The 15,910-nt window shown below is 42.6% G+C and overlaps 1 pseudogene; it reads right to left on the bottom strand.

Annotated features, from left to right (window-relative positions):
* LOC122940392 overlaps positions 1 to 15,910 on the bottom strand; it is a 718,635-nt pseudogene that overhangs the window by 296,297 nt on the left and 406,428 nt on the right.

Genomic DNA, 15,910 nt, shown 5'->3' with positions numbered 1-15,910 from the left:
ACACTGTCCCTTATGTAAAGTTGATAAAAAATGCAAATACCCTTAGTTTTCTTTTTTGCACCATTTTCCTTATTTTCCTCCATTGTTCCCTGGCTTGTTTATAATTGGTTTCCATGGGATACGGCCACCTCTGCCATCCAGCAGTGATGGCCGGGCTTGCGCTTTAGTGATAAACCTGGCTAGATTCTCAGGAGTGTGCCTGGTAGGATCATGCGCAGTAGCTCCCGGCCACCTCTCTGCATCTACTTCTGTCTTTAGCAGCAGTTTTTGAGCTGTGCTTGGCAGTTAGGTAAAATAAATAAGTATAGTGGAGCCCTTGTCAGGGCTGTCAGTGTTCTTTCATATTATCACATATATTATTTGCGGATCTGCAAAACACTGCCGGCACCCCAATAGAAATGCCTATTCTTGTCTGCTATTGCGGACAAGACTAGGACATGTTCTATTTTTTTACGGAGCTGCGGACCGGAAATGCGGATGCGGACAGTACACTATATACTGTCCGCATCTTTGTATATACAGTATAAACTTTCACTTTTAACTGGATCTTTCCTTTGATGACTGGTATTCATTCATTACAGGAGACAATAGGTGTTTGGGGAGGTCTCACAGCGGTCCCAATCATCACTCCAGGCCCTCCGCCACCTCTGGTAACTCAAAGCAAGGTTCTGTTTTATCTCTTTGTAAAAAGGAGTGTCTGATGGAATAAATTCAGTTAGCGACACTGACTACCATAAAAACACATAAGGGAGGTCGCTAAAGGGCTAAGCATGGAGATGGCTTCTCTCTGTGAGTTTTATGATGTGTAACAAGAGCTGATTTCTGGTTAAAACATTTCCCACATTCTGAACATGAAAATGGCTTCTCCCCGGTGTGAATTCTCTGATGTATAATAAGATGTGATTCCCGATTAAAACATTTCCCACATTCTGAACATGAAAATGGTTTCTCCCCTGTGTGAATTCTCTGATGTACAACAAGAGCCCATTTCTGATAAAAACATTTTCCACATTCTGAGCATGAAAATGGCTTCTCTCCTGTGTGAATTCTCTGATGTACAACAAGATGTGATTTACGGGTAAAACATTCACCGCATTCTGAACATGAAAATGGCTTTTCCCCTGTGTGAATTCTCTGATGTGTAACAAGATTTGATTTATGCCTAAAACATTTCCCACATTCTGAGCATGAAAATGGCTTCTCCCCTGTGTGACTACTCTGATGTGTAACAAGATTTGATTTAAGGTTAAAACATTTCCCACATTCCAAACATGAAAATGGCTTCTCTCCTGTGTGACTTATCTGATGTGTAACAAACTTAGATTTAAATCTAAAACATTTCCCACATTCTGAGCATGAAAATGGCTTCCCTCTTACATGAGCTGTTTGATGTTTAGCACCTATTCTGTGACTTTTATTCTGTGTTGCAGTCTGTGATGATTTAGAAAATCGGACCTGTTTAAAATGATCAAATAATACATTTTTGCTGTGATTGGATGAAGGTATATCTTGGATATTGGCATGCTCTTCATATACATATTGTATGATACCACGATCTGCTTCAAAATCTGAAGATACCGGCTGGTTCTCTAAGTTCCTGGTACAGTCATCTGCCAAGAATAATATACTACATTTTATTATTGATGGATAATCTACCAAAATATTCTATTGAAATTATATTACATTTCAGTATAAAATAAAATCACAGAAAGGTATGGCACAAAATACAAGAATTAACTGACTAAAACAGTGGTGTCCAAAAAGATCACGATCTAATAGTAGCCCGAGGGGCATAACTAGGCCAGGTTGGCCCCCACCTTCAGCAACTTCCCTGCAACCTCCACCCAATTAGTAATTTTAAATACATATAAATAAAACATTTCCTAGCGCTGGACAAGAGGCGCTGAATGTCCCCTTAGTTCCCCACACCACAGTTATCTCCCCTAAGAGTCCTTTTCACAGTAGAATTCCCGTTTAGTGCCCTCAGGAGAATGCCCCCTTACTATAACGTTTCCCCTTAGTGCCTCCCCACAATAGTTATGCCCCCTTTGTGTCCCCTTCTACAGTAGTTATGCCCCCTCAGTGTCCCCCTTATAGTAGTAGGGCTCCTGTACTATGAATAAAATTAATAAAGTACTACAAAACACATCATGCTCCTCCCAGCAGCAGACATGATGTGATGACGTTGTCTCTCCTGCTGAGCTGAGGAGAGTGCACAGGCTGGGGATTATCTCTGGTCTGTGCGCTCTCCCTCTCAGCCCAGCAGGTACAATGACATCACTGTATCACACCTGCTGCTGGGGAGAGTTCAGGCCGGGGAATCAGACCTGGGCTATAATGGATGACAGATACAGCAGCTGGACTCGGAGGGAGAAGAGTAGAATGGACAGTAGGAAGAACAGCCCTGTCACTCTCAAACAAGCTGGAAGGCACGCTCCATAAAATCTTCCTTTTTTCATGGATTAATATTAAGGGCCTGCGATTCATATATAAACACCACCCAATGATAATGAAAATTCTATCACTACAGATGAACTATTTCTTGGAATTAATCTCATGTGTTATCAGGGTGGATAAAAATCAATGATTTAAAAAAAAAATATATATATATATATATATATATATATATATATTTTATTTTTTTATTTCGTATTTATCGTATTTTTTTTTATATAAAATGCTTTTTGAGGAAAATATATTACCATCCAAAGGTTATTCCATCATGAAATAAAGATTTTTTTTTTTAATTATGTAGAATAATGCTGTATATGTTTATTTTTTTTAGTAAATAAATTCCATTAATCCATTCACAAAGTCATGCTCTTCCAGAGGTTTTTTGTAAGAATATTGGGCAGTTTCTCTACCTACTAGATAGTATCACAGATGCTTGATTTACTTTTGCAGTTCACAAAACTGAATTTGACTCAGCAGAGATCACATGCCTCTTCTTCACAGCAAAAATGTTATAACATGAACAGAGTTGAGAAAAAGACCTTAATCCTAACTTCTACAAACCTATGAATACAGAATGAACCTAATCAAACTAATATGAAAAGTTGTTATTCTAAAAATCGTCATCTACTTGCATATTATAAGTTATACCAGCAAGAATTAGTCTTTATGTAGAAAACTATGATTTAAATCAAGCCTTACTGACTAGTGATTTAAATCGTGATTTAAATCCGTTTGATTTAAATCAAATCCACCCTGGGTGTAATTCTGATGAATCAATCAGAAGAGTCAATTAGGGAATGTTAAATAATATGTGATCCAGTATTACTTGGTATTTAATGTAAAAGATTTATTATACTGCACACTGACACCATTTATACTAATACAAAAGGGCGATGGAAGGTCCCAACAGATACCAACGGCCATCTGACCAATGATTGGTCATAAAATCTGTCAGATAATCTGTTGGTGTAAATGCATTCAGCATGGCAGAACATTCCTCGGACAATCATTAACTCCTTAGTGACCAGTCTGTTTTGGGCCTCACTGACTTTTTCCTTCCTTTTTTCATCGTCGCATTCCAAGAGCTATAACTTTTTTTATTTTTCTTTCTATGGAGTTGTGCGGGGGCTTGATTTTTGCGGGATGACTTGGATTTTGTATTGGTATTATTTTGGAGCAAATGGCGCTTTTTGATAGCTTGTTATCACTTTTTTTAGTGGCAACTAAGAATAAATTAGCAAATCTGTCCTTTTTTTATTTATTTTTTACGGCGTTCACTGTAGGGCAGGAATGGCCAACCTGCAGCTCTCCAGCTGCTGTAAAACTACAACTCCCACCATGCCCTGCTGTAGGCTGGTAGCTGTAGGCAGTCTGAGCATGCTGGGAGTTGTAGTTTTACAACAGCTGGAGAGTCGCAGGTTGGCCATTCCTGCTGTAGGGGATAATTTACGTAATATGTATGTAGTCCGAGTCGTTACGGATGCAGCAATACCAAACATATGGGGGAGATATATTTTCTTTGCAATTTTTTCATTGAAAAGCGTATTTTCAATGGCAAACAAGCGTAATTTTATTTATGGGATTCTTTTTATTGAAAAAAATTGTTTTTGTTTTTTTACATTTTTTCCTCTCACTTAATAGTCCCACAAAGGGACTATAACAGACAGCTTTTTGATTGATTAGCATTATCTCTATAGTGCATAGCATTTTAATGTCAGTGCTATTCTGACATTGACCAGCAGGCTGCGCCAGAGAGGTGCAGCCTGCTGGAAGTTACTTAAAGGGGTTGTCCAAGTTATATTTATTGATGACCTATCCTCAGTATAGGTCATTAATATCAGATCGGATGGGGTCCGTCACCCGGCACCCCCTCCGATCAGCTGTTTGAAGAGAAGGCGTGCGCAGTGTCAGAGCTGCCTCCTCTTCACTGCTTACCTTCTAGCCGTTGCATCTGCAATGGTGAGCAGGTGTAATTACACCCAAGCCGTCCCATTAATTTCAATAGGAAGGCTTGGGTGTAATTACACCTGCTCACCACTGCAGATGCAACGGCTAGAAGGTAAACAGTGAAGAGGAGGCAGCTCTGACACTGCGCACGCCTTCTCTTCAAACAGCTGATCGGAGGGGGTGCCGGGTGTCGGACCCCCACCGATCTGATATTGATGACCTATCCTGAGGATAGGTCATCAATAAATATAACTTGGACAACCCCTTTAAGGCTGGTTTGGGGCCTACACGAGACCCCAGCCAGCCTTCACACACGTCGGCACTCCGCGATCGCATTTACGGCGTGCCGATGGGAGACAGAGGGAGTCCACTACCTCTGTCAGCAGTTTACATGCGGCAGGCGCCATTGCCCACCGCATGTAAAGTGTTAAACAGCCCCAAACAGAACTTCTACCAGTCCGGGCTCTAAGAGCAGGGCAGAAGCTCTCATGTGGACAATGATCCATTAGCATATCAAAGGTTCTGTAGTTGTCAATTATCTAAAGAATGGCTGACAATTGTCCAGTAGGTGGTACATGGCTAGTGGGGCAGGAAAATGCTGGAAAATCCCAACATTCCAGCTGCTTCTATCAGTCTTCAAGAGTCCACTGAAAATTGCTAGAAAACCATAAGGAACTAACAAAAAGATGTGTCCAAGCCATATTCTAGACAATGCTAGGACTGGCTGTTAAGGCAGAAGAGAGAAGGAGAAGAGAAAATAAAAGTGCTACAGAAGAGGAAACCTGGAGGGGCCAGAGACAGGGACTGGAGAGACATGAGAAGACCTCTGTATAGTAACTACACTGTACTGTAGAGGGATAGGAATTTGTGGTTTAATAACCAAATGCTCTTGGGAGAAACTTTATTATTAGTAGTAATTATTAGTAATTGTTATTGTGTACAAGTCTCTCCGTATGTGATATTTATTTTTGTTCCTTTATACTTTCATATATACTCATCAATAATAATAATAATTGTAATATAATTTTTCCCACATTGCACAATATATCTATTTATTTATTTATTTATTTATTTGTATAAGCAAAATCTTAGAGACCTCTCTGCTTTACTTAGTGGTCACTACTCACCTGGGCGGTTATCTGTAGGAATGTCCTCTGTACTCTGCTCATCACCCCTCACATCTGTCTCTGTAGGATTAATATTGTTCAGATCATCACCCGGATTCACAAGCTGTGAAAGAAATATTGTAGAAGTCATCAGACGGTTGGAGAAGTCATGTGGAAGGTTTTATATGACCTGAAAAGAGGACCAATAATGACCGGACAGCAGGAGTTATCTGACCCAAATATCTGCAGGTCTCCTGTATAAATCCAATCTGATTGCTTCATTATTCCAACCAGTTTGCAATGCAGGGACAGTAGCCCTTATATTCCATCCCTAACATTACATTGTGTGTATATAACATTACCTTGTTTGTGCACTTGTTTCCCTTGCTGGCCGCCCAAGGACTGTGAAGCTGGTAAGCCAAAGTTCTTTCGATCCGTGGCTTATTTACCTCCTAGGAATGTGCATAATCATCTGCTCTGCTGAATGACTGGATTCAGGGGTAACATGTCCACAAGAAACACATCACCACTAAAGCCAGTCATTGGCTGCAGTAAAGCAGGTGACCATGCCTGTGCCAGCGAGGAAGCAAACAACATTTATTGGAAGATGGACACACAGGAGCTAGCACACATAACCAGAGCTAAGGGTAGCAGGTACATATGAATCTTTCCATGCGGACACATGTGAGAAGTTACTTATTCCTGAACAAACCGTTTCATGCTGTCTTCCTGTTCTGTCTACCAGTTTTGGGATTACTGCAGGCATGAAGATACTGTACCTAGTATAAGGCACAGGGGAGAACACAGGAGAGGTGAGAACTGATTATCTATCACCACTAGAATACTCTGCCTATCACTGTATATAGTATAAGGACAGGAGAGAACACAGGAGAGGTGAGAACTGATTATCTATCACCACTAGAACACCCTGCTACCACTGTTTATAGTAAAAGGACAGGAGAGGTGAGAACTGATCTTGAATATATTATGACTATTATTACTATTATTAGTACCTTCCAAAAGCCACTGTACTTTTTTTTTAACAAACGCTGCACGACTAGACTTATCGCATGCATCATTCAGGGAGCATGTGTTATTTCTCCCAAACACAAAGCAGCCACAATGTTCCTGCAATGGTCTCTGACCACCTTGCCCAGTTGGAGTTAGGTGAGGAGACAGCCAGCGCGGTTGTTTGCTGCTTGATGCCCTTTAGAAAGTATTTGGCTATGTGGCTACTATCACCCAGGGAGATAAGCTCTAAAAGGACATGGCAACGGCTTCACATGATAGGAAGAAGGGGGAGCGATGTTTTGCTCTGCTTCGGTTTGGGACAGGAGGATATCCATGGAGGAGGCCGATAAGTGGCTTGTGTCGGAACAAACGTGGAGGTGTCAATAGGACCTGGCCTTCTTGCTACAGTGTTGCCTCACTGCAAAAAATACTGGTTTAGTTTAACCGGTAAATCCTCTTCCAGGAGTCCGACATGACAGCACCCATGGAGTTTGTCCTATTGATCTCTGTAGGGACAGGAAGCAAGAGAGATTAAAAGGCACCCCCCCCCCCCCCCCCGCTCTCCAGTGTTTTTCCAAATTACTACACCGGATAGGATCCAACTCCTTTTATTAATAACAATGTTACATTCACACTGCCTGGTTGGAACCAATATACCAGGGAGGGTAATATGGGGTGCTGTCATGTCGGACTCCTGGAAAAGGATTTACCGGTAAACTAAACCAGTATTTCCAGGACATCCCTCCATGACAGCTCCCAAGGAGAACTAACAACTTAATCTCCTAGGGGGGGACTACTGCCTGCAGGACTTTCTGCCCGAAAGCCAAGTCCTGGCTGGCCAACACATCTAGTCTGTAATGTCTGGCAAAAGTTAGGAAGTTAGGAAGTTAGACCAGGTTGACGCCCTGCAAATCTGATCAATAGTAGAATCTGCCTTCTCTGCCCAGGAAGTTGCCATGGCTCTAGTAGAATGCGCCTTCAAATTTAAAGGACAGGTCTTCTCCTGAAGTCTGTATGTTTCTTTAATAGTGTCTTGAATCCACCGTGCCAACGTCTGTTTTAAAGCTTTCAGGCCTCTATTCTTCCCATCGAATTCGATGGATAAATTACTTGATCTTCTCCAAGAACTTGTTCTGTCAAGATAGGCTGGAATCGTTCTTCTAACATCCAGGCACTGGAATCTCTTCTCCTGTATATTCTTGGGAGAGGAACAAAATGAAGGAAGTGTTAGCACTTGCTAACACTTTTAAAGCTTTCAGGCCTCTATTCTTCTGACCGAATTCGATGGATAAATTACTTGATCTACTCCAAGAACTTGTTCTGTCAAGATAGGCTAGAATCGTTCTTCTAACATCCAGGCACTGGAATCTCTTCTCCTGTATATTCTTGGGAGAGGAACAAAATGAAGGAAGTGTTAGCACTTGCTCTCTATGAAAGGTTGAGACCACCTTAGGTAAAAAGGCTGGATCTAGCTTCAGGATTATGCGATCATCCAGAATCCTTAAGTATGGTTCATTAATAGATAATGCCTGAATTTCTCCTAATCTGTGAGCTGTGGTTATGGCCAGGAGAAATACCGCCTTGAGAGAGAGAAATGTTTCAGATATAAGATCGATTGGCTCAAAAGGGGGTCACATAAACCTTCTAAGACTATATTTAGACTCCATGGCAGAATAGACTGTCTCAAGGTCGGTCTCAACCTAGAAGCTGCCCTTAGGAAACTTCTAATCCATCTATGTTCTGCAAGGGGTGTATCTAGACAACAGCTGAGTGCCGAGATCTGTACTTTAAGCGTGCTGGGCTTTAGTCCTGCATCAAATCCCTCCTGAAGGAACTCTAATATGCAACCCACCGAAGGAGATTTGGTAATCGTCAGATTTTGCGACAACCAGGTTGAACATTTCTTTCATATCTTATTATAAATAGCTCTCGTGACGGCAGCCTTGTAGAGTTGAGATTACCTTATCTGAAAGTCCCCTGTCTCTTAAGATCTGCCTTTTAGGATCCAGGCTGTGAGATTCAGTTTGTCCAGATTAAGATGTAACAGTGGTCCTTGTGACAGGAGATCCTGTCTTTTTGGAAGGGTCATCGGTTCTCTGATAGACATGATTTTTAGAACTGAAAACCAGGCTCTCTTGGGCCAAACTGGTGCCACCAAAATCGGAGTAGTTGAACTCACTCTCAACTTCTTCAGGATTAATGGTATGAGGGGAAGTGGAGGAAAAGCTAGACTCATGTCCCACCTTTGGGAAAGAGCATCTACCGCCAACGGTCTCCCTCTTGGGTCTAGCGAGAAAAAATAGTCTAGCTGAGTATTTCTGCTTGACGCAAATAAATCCACCTGAGGTCTTCCCCATTCCTGACAAATTATCTGGAATACTTCCTTGTTTAATTTCCACTCCCCTGGTTCTACTCTGTTCCGACTGAGGAACACTGTGGAGTTGAGAGTCCCCTTCAGGTGCGTGGCTGTAATGGACAAGACCTTCTTTTCTGCCCATTTGAAGATGAGATCCGCTAACCCCTGAAGATGAGGGTTCTTTGTCCCTCCCTGTCTTTTTATGTAACAGACTGTTGTCATATTGTCCGACAAGACTCTGACATGATGACCTGTGAGGAGATGTTCTGCGGCCTTCAGAGACTCCCAAACAGCTTTCAGCTCTTTGAAGTTTGAGGAACCTAGGGCGTCTGTACTGGACCAACTGCCGTGAAAAAACTGATCCTCTACGTGAGCACCCCAACCCCGGCTGCTTGCGTCCGTGGTAATTATCCTGAGAGGTATCATGTTCCAGGAACCCCCCCTTGACAGGTTCTCTGTTATCAACCACCAGGAGAGGAAGTCTACTGCTCTGTCCGAGAGAACTATCCTGGAGTTTAATGATCGGTGGTCCCAGGTAGAGAGGACCTCCCCTTGGAGAGTTCTTGAATGGAACTGGTCCCAAGGTACTGTCGTGATGCACAATGTTATTAGACCCATGATCTGCACGGCCTCTCGTAGTGTCAGCTTCTCCTTTAATTTGAAGGAGCTTATTATTTCCCTTATGTTGGTCTGCTTGTCCTGAGGAAGGAAAGAATGCTGAGCTACCGAATCTAAGAGAGTTCCCAGGAACTTCTTCTTTGTTGCCGGCTGTAAATCCAATTTTTCCTGGTTTATCTTCCATCCCAGATTTGTGAGCAAAGATAGAGTCCTTCTTATGTGAAGCTCTAACTCCTGTTCTGACTCTAAAACCAGTAGAAAGTCATCTAGGTATGGGATTATAGTCACCTGTCTCTGTCTTAAATAGGCTACTATCTCTGCCACTACCTTTGTGAAGATACGCTGGGCCCGACGATATTCCAAACGGAAGGCACCGAAATTGGTAATTCAATATCTTCCCTCCTTTCTTGATCACAAATCTCAAGTACTGCTGAAACTGATGGTGAATGGGGATGTGGTAATAGGCATCCTTTAGATCCAGGGTGCACAGAAAAGCCCCTGGACCTATCAGTGAAATCGTGGATTTTATTGACTCCATCTTGAAATGGTAATGTGCTATCCATCTGTTTAAGAATTTTAAGTTGATGATGGTCCTTTTGGATCCGTCTGGTTTTGTTATGAAAAAAAGTTTTGAATAGTGACCCTTGAATTCCTCTGTCAGAGGGACCTGCACTATTGCCCCCAATTTCTATAACTTCTGGACATCCGCGTAAAGTTGATCCTGAAGTGAGGCAGACTGAAAATCTCTAGTCTGAAACAGCCGTGGTGGAGGGGAGCGAAACTCTATTCTAAACCCTCTATGGATGGACTCCAGGATATACTGATTCTTGGTTATTTGGATCCAATTTTCCCAAAAGAACTGGAGTCTGCCCCCTACTGGCCTGGCGTCACTGTCTCTCTGTTTTGGCATTGGGATTAAAGAGAAACCCTCTGCCTTTTCCTCCTTTCGGGTAGCTCCACCTTTACTCCTAGGAGTTTTGGAAACTACTGGCCAGCTTACAAAGGGCAAAGGTTTCTTGCTTTTCTCCTCCGGGAACCCTTTCTTTTTGTCCGCTGTCTTTTCCAGGATTTCATCTAGTACCGGGCCAAAGAGGTGGGAACCTTTAAGAGGTATAGCGCAAAGCTTATTTTTAGAGGCTATATCCCCTGACCAGGATTTTAGCCACAATGCTCTCCTAGCTGTATTTGTTAAGGAATCTGCTTTTGCTGCAAATCTTATGGACTCAGCTGAAGCATCTGCCATAAAAGATGTGGCTAATTTAAATAGAGGTAGCGAACCCAGGATCTCTTCACTAGAGGTGTCTTGTTTGAGATGCTCCTCAAGCTGATTCACCCATAAAGACAAAGACATGGCTACAGAGGTAGCAGCAATGTTAGTATTGATTGTATTCGCTGATACCTCCTACGCTCTCTTGAGTAATCCGTCAATCTTTCTATCCATTGGGTCTTTTAATTGGGCCGAATCTTTGAATGGTAGTGTGGTTCTCTTAACCACTTTAGCTACCTGGATATCCACCTTAGGGACCACGTCCCACAGCTTGGTATCCTCAGGGTTGAAAAGTAACCTATTTTTAAATTCACGAGGTATATATAACTTCTTATCTCATCAGCATCGGCCCACTCGTCGATCACTAAGTTCCTTAAGTTTTCGTTTACAGGGAACAACTTCTTTTTCTTTGCTTTTAACCCCCCCCCCCCCGAACATTTCATCCTGAACCAAGCAAGTCTGCTCTTCTTCCTCAATATCCATTGTCTGTCTTATCGCCGACAGAAGGGGGTCTAAGTCTTCTTGTGAAAAAATATATCTTTTTTGATCCGCCGCAAAATATGCCGAGCCCTGATCTTTTTCCATCTCTGAAAGATACAATCCCTATTCTTCAGACTCTGACTCCATTAGTACTCTGGGTCATTTTGCGGGAGGCGAACCAGCGCACTGTTTCTGAACCATACTGGAACTGGCCGCCTGGATCTCCTCTTTCACAATCACTCTTAAGTCCGACAGGAGAGACGATTGCTCCCCTCTGAAAATCTTCGCCAGACAGTCACTACATAAAGCTTTCTTATATGACTCTGGCATTTTTTTTGAACATGAAGCACATCTTCTGGCTTTCTGTTTTCGTTCTCCCAGATTTTTAACTGTAGAGTCTCTCTCTCCTTATATAGGAAGAGAGAGAGTCCGTTAGCTGCAATACACTGCATAAAAGGGGATATATGAGCCACCTTACCGGCACTTACATGACCCACTCGGCCACCCCTATTAGGAAGCGGAGAAAGAGAAATTTAGAAATGTTCCCACCACGTCCTAAAGAAATTAAATCATAGATTATTTCGTTCAAGCCAATCCACGGCTTCTTCCGAGGTGTCAAAAAATAGAATTTTGTCATTGAAAATAATCCGTAATTTTGCTGGGAACATAAGAGAATATTTAATATCCCTTTCTCTTAGCCTCTTTTTGACAGTCATAAATGTGCGTCTCTTTTCTTGTATATCTTTTGAGAAATCTGGAAAAAAGGCCAATCTGTTACCATTATATACAACCGGTGAACATTCCCTCGCCCTTCTCAAAAGAATATCTTTATCCCCTGTGGCCAATAACTTAACGAGAAATGTCCGAGGTTGTCTCCCTGGGATTGGTTTACCCCCTGGGACCCGATGAGCTCTTTCTATCATAAAAAAAGGGGAAAACAAATCTTTCCCAAAATTCTCAAAAATTAACTTCTGTATGAATTGAGTTGAGTTCTTCTCTTCCGCACCCTCTGGAATCCCTATTATTCTCACGTTATATCTTCGTGACTTATCCTCAAGGTCCACCACCTTTTTCTTCAGAAGGTTACACTCTAGTTTAAGTGTGGAGACTTCAGTGTTTATTTTTTTGGATTCATTCTGTGTCAGGGCAACGGAGCTCTCAAGGTTGTGTCTCGCATTTTTGACAGATCATCTTTTATTAGTCCCACATCAACTTGGATAAACCCAAGTTGGGTTGTAACAGCCTGTATTAGATCCCCATTTTGTTTGACCGCTAGTAATATTTCTTCTAACGGAGAGGAGTTGTCGTTAGGGATAACTTCCCCCATTATACCGTCTTCCTCTTCGGGGTATCTAGAGGCTTTTTGTGGTTCTATCTCAGTCACCTCTGAGTCGTCATTTTTTTTAGTGACAAGTTCCTTTTGTCCGCCCCTCGTATTAACCCTCGGAGACCTCAGAAACTGGTCTATTTTTGATGTTTCAAAAGTTTTAGACCCCAATTTCTGACTGGAGAGGTCAACCGAGCGCCTACTAGCTTTGGGAGCCATACCCTGTTCCTGTATATCCTTTTTTTTTTTTTTTTTTTTTCCCTCTTTCTTTTTTTCCTTTCCTCTTCCCTTCTTTTTCTTCTCCTTTTCCTCCCTTTTTTTTCGCCTCTTTCTCTCCTTTTATATTTATATCTCTTCTTTTTCTTTATTTTTTTTCCTATCCTTTCCCCCTCCCTTTTTTTTTTCTCTCTTTTCCTCTTCTTCTTTCTTCTTCCTCTTTTCTTCTCCTTTTCTTTTCCCTTTCTTTGCTCCTTATCCCTCTTTCCCCCCTTCCTTTTTTTTTTTTTCTTTATTTAATTTTGTGTTCCTTTCCCCCTCTTTTTTTTTTTTTTTTCCATTATGCTCTTTCTCCCCTTTTTTCTCTCTTTTTTTTCACTTTCCACCTTATACTTTATAATTTATTCCTTTTATATATTGTAGCCACCTCGCTTTGTTCTTCAGAAGTGAGGATGGGTAACAATAAGCCTTAAATATGTTTTAAGATGGTAAAGTAAAAATAATTTTAGTTAATAAATATCATCCGCGGGAGAGGACATATGGGAAACAACAGAGGAAGGACAAAAAAAGGAACAATCTCACCGGTTTTCAACCTTCCCCGACCATCCCAGGATTGTAAAATGATGAAACGCACCGGCAGCAAAAAAGAAGAAATCACAATCTCCAACCGCCTGTCAAAATAAGATTTGTAAGGTTGATCCCAGCGATGCAAAGGAAGAGGGGAGGGTGGTCAACGAAATCTAGAGGCACGAGGAGGGGTTCGAATATAACAAGGAGATCATACAGAGCCCCCTAAAAAATCCTCCAGCAGCCCGTCAATCTCCACACAGGATTAGTCACAGTCACAGGGAGGTTAATCACAACAGTAGCAGGGAGGAGGGGAAACGGATCGGTAGAACTGGAGACACGAGGGAGAGGTCAGGTATATGTCGGACGATCAGCAGAAGTCCCAAATGAGTTCCAGCAACCCGTCCTGCGGTCCGTCAGCCGAGAGAAGCACAGCAGGGCTAAACACAAACGACACAGGGAGGAGGAGGGAGGATCGGCAAAGACTGAAGACGAACTCCACACACATTCAGCGATCAGGGCAACACAGGACTAACCACAACGGCACGGAGAGGCGGAAAGAGGATCGGCAGTAGCTGAGGACAAACTCCACACACGTTCAGCAATCGGGGCAGCAACACATGCCCCACGACCATAAAGAGGACACGGCCGAAGATCACCATGAAGACGCCAGGAGATTCAGAACAGCAGGCAGCCGGGCCACGGGGAGAGCGGAGAGCGTGACGTACTCTGTCTACGTCATCACCCGTTACATCTCTGGCTGGAGGGAATGGGTAAGGTCAAGAATTTGGCTTGGGGCAGGGGATGCAGTTTCAATTTTCACCTCAGGCAGCATGAAGGCTATGTGCTTCCCTGCCCCTGGCCACAAAGCACTGAGGGAAGGGGGACCAGGCTGAACTCTTGCACCAGGGCACATGAGCCTTTAGCTACGCCCCTAAATATTATATTATACTCTATGCAAGTAAGAAGGATGACTTACATCTACATGTGCTAGAATAGAATCCGTGATATGATCTAGGTACTGCCATTCTGACATTAAGGAGACACCAGGAGACTGCACCCTAGAATACAAAAACTTTGAAGATAATGACGCATTTATCTCCTGATGTTCATGTTCAAGCTGACAATCCGGGCACAACTTTGACCATTTGTATTTTTGTATGGTCCCGGCCTAAGACCTCTAAGAAAACTGTTGTGCCACTCTTGTGCAACCAGAAAAGATCTGCAGCAGTTGACAGAGAAGGCCATCTTAAAAGTCTATACAGGCAGAAAATAGTGAGCAGATCCAGACAACATGTAACGTCTATGGTCAGCTGGACTTAACTGAAGACAAACTGGGAGCAGGAGATCCACCAAACACCAGCAGAGAACTCCAGGATAAACTATAAACCGCAAGGGCTATAGTGAAAGGCAGGTATAAATAGCATCACTAACTAATGAGCAGAACCTGTGAGGAGGTGGGATCCTGCCCAAAGACACAACAAAGCAATCTGTCAGATAGATTCACATGCAGCAAGTCTGACAGATCTTCTCAGATCACTTACAGGGCAGGGCATGACATGGATAAAACAAGACTGAAGACAAGATCTTCACAGCCTTTCATGAGACCTTATCTCTATCTACCTGATCATCCTGTGGGACATTGCAATGTTCTTCTGACACATCCTGTAGAAGAAGAGGACTGGGACATCTCTCCGGTGTTGTTATCTCTTCCTTAACTGTAGAAAACACATCCAGTGACTGAATTCATTCTTTACATACAGATAATGAGAGGACGTGTGTATTTAGTCATGTCTATTACCTGGTGATGTGAGGGGCCGGTGATCCTCCATCATGATGTCCTTATATCCATCTACCTGATCATCCTGTGGGACATAGTGATGTTCTTCTGAATTATCCTGTGGAAGAAGAGGACTAGGAGATCTCTCGGGTGTTGTTCTCTCTTTCTTAACTGTAGGTGTTGCAGAATCAGGATTAGATCGGATGGTCAGCCATGTTGTCTTAGGTATACATCTTGGGGCACATTTATTATGACCTGTGTTTTAGGCGTAGGTTTTAACCAAGCCCTAAGCTGGCGCTGGTTCAGCCGAAGTTATGAAGAGGTGCAGGCCTCTCCATAACTTCAGGGCTTCCAGCACCAGTTCTAAATGTAAGACAGCTTCCAAGCTGTCCTACATTTAGACCCTTTCCTACGCCTGAAACATTTGCAGAAAATGGTAGATGAGACAGGCCTGCCGGTCCGTTCCCTTCCCCGCCCACTCCACGCTGACAATTGTAGAGCTGCCGCCCCCCATTGCACCGGCATCTGCGCCTGAAATACGTCTAATTGAGGCTTATTTCAGAATAGTAAAGGACCCCCTTGTGTTTACACCTCAAAAAGGAGCTTAGCTAAATAGTTAGAATGGTGACCTTTAGAAAGTAGATAATATTTGTACTAGAAGTGGAAGTCTTGGCCAAGATAAATGTATTTGTCTATTAAAACTAACCATTTGCATGTTTCTGATCATGAACGATCCTTGGTGTTGGACCGGTGATAAATGAAAGAGACGATCTTGGCTTTA

The sequence above is a fragment of the Bufo gargarizans genome, chromosome 6, assembly GCF_014858855.1.
Source record: "Bufo gargarizans isolate SCDJY-AF-19 chromosome 6, ASM1485885v1, whole genome shotgun sequence".
Taxonomy (NCBI): Eukaryota; Metazoa; Chordata; class Amphibia; order Anura; family Bufonidae; genus Bufo; species Bufo gargarizans.
This window is presented reverse-complemented; position numbering and strand designations above follow the sequence as displayed.